Source organism: Meleagris gallopavo, unplaced genomic scaffold (genome assembly GCF_000146605.3).
Source record: "Meleagris gallopavo isolate NT-WF06-2002-E0010 breed Aviagen turkey brand Nicholas breeding stock unplaced genomic scaffold, Turkey_5.1 ChrUn_random_7180001936591, whole genome shotgun sequence".
Taxonomy (NCBI): Eukaryota; Metazoa; Chordata; class Aves; order Galliformes; family Phasianidae; genus Meleagris; species Meleagris gallopavo.
Genome location: NW_011198546.1, coordinates 4,624 through 6,081, shown reverse-complemented (window position 1 = coordinate 6,081; position 1,458 = coordinate 4,624).

The following is a 1,458-nucleotide window of genomic DNA, read 5'->3' as shown; positions in this document are numbered from 1 at the left end:
TAGCTGGCCACGGGGACCACCAACCCTGAGCATCCTATGGTTGGCTATGGGGCCACCAGCCACGTGTGCCCTACAGCTGACTATGGGGTCTACTAACCCCAGATGTCCTGTACCTGGCTGTGGGACCACCAGGCCTTGGTGCACCACAGTGGACCGTGGGGCCACCAAAGCTGAATGCCCTATGGTTGGCTATGGGGCCACCAGCTGTGGGTGCCCTGTAGCAAACTGTGGGGCCACCAACCTTTGGTGTCCTACAGTTGACTGTGGTGTCTACCACCCTTGGGTGCCCTACAGCTGACTATGGGACCGCCACCCCTGGGTGCCTTATAGTTGACTACGGGGTCTTCCAACCCCATTTCCTATACCCGACTATGGGCCACCAGCTGGGGGTGCCCTATAGCAGACTGTGGGGCCACCAACCTTTAGTGTCCCACAGTTCACTATGGGGTCTTCCAACACTGAGTGTCCTACAGTTGACTGTGGTGTCTACCACCCTTGGGTGCCCTACAGCTGACTATGGGACCACCACCCCTGGGTGTCTTATAGTTGACTACGGGGTCTACCAACCCTTGATGTCCTATACCCGGTTATGGTGTCTACCACCCCTGGGTGCCCTACAATTGACTATGGGGCCACCAACCTTTTGTGTCCCACAGTTCACTATGGGGTCTACCAACACTGAATGTCCTACAGTTGACTGTGGTGTCTACTACTCTTGGGTGCCCTATAGCAGACTATCAGACTATAGGACCACCGCCCCTGGGTGCCCTATAGTTGACTATGGGATCTTCCAACCCCAAATGTCCTATACCTGGCTATGGGACCACCTCCCCTGGGTGCCCTATAGCAGACTATGGGACCACCACCCTTGGGTGTCTTATAGTTGACTATGGGATCTTCCAACCCCAAATGGCCTATACCTGGCTATGGGACCACCTCCCCTGGGTGCCCTATAGCAGACTATGGGACCACCACACTTAGGTGTCTTATGGTTGACTATGGGATCTACCAACCCTTGATGTCCCATAGCTGACTACGGTGATGACCACCCCTGGGTGCCCTATAGCAGACTATGGGACCACCACCCCCGTGGGGGCCATGGTTATGGGACACGCTCCCCACATTGTCCCCCCGTCGTCCCCGCAGGCGCCGCTGCCTGAAGCCACGCCAGCAGCACCGCAAGCTGCCGCTGTCGGGGACGTTGGACCCCTCCAAGCGGGACCAGGCCACGTCCATGTCACAGCTCAACCTCATCTGCAGCAGCCACCTGGAGACCGCGTCCTCGGGGGGGGACACGGAGGCTCACACCCCCGTCCTCAAATTCGACAGCTCCCGCGAGGACTTTTTCAAGCAGGTCCCCTCCTCCGCGCCCCAGCCGTCCTCCAACGCCGCGCCGCGCCGCTGCCACCCCCGTGAGGACTTCACCCCCAACGAGGGTCCCCCCGCAGCCCCCCACGG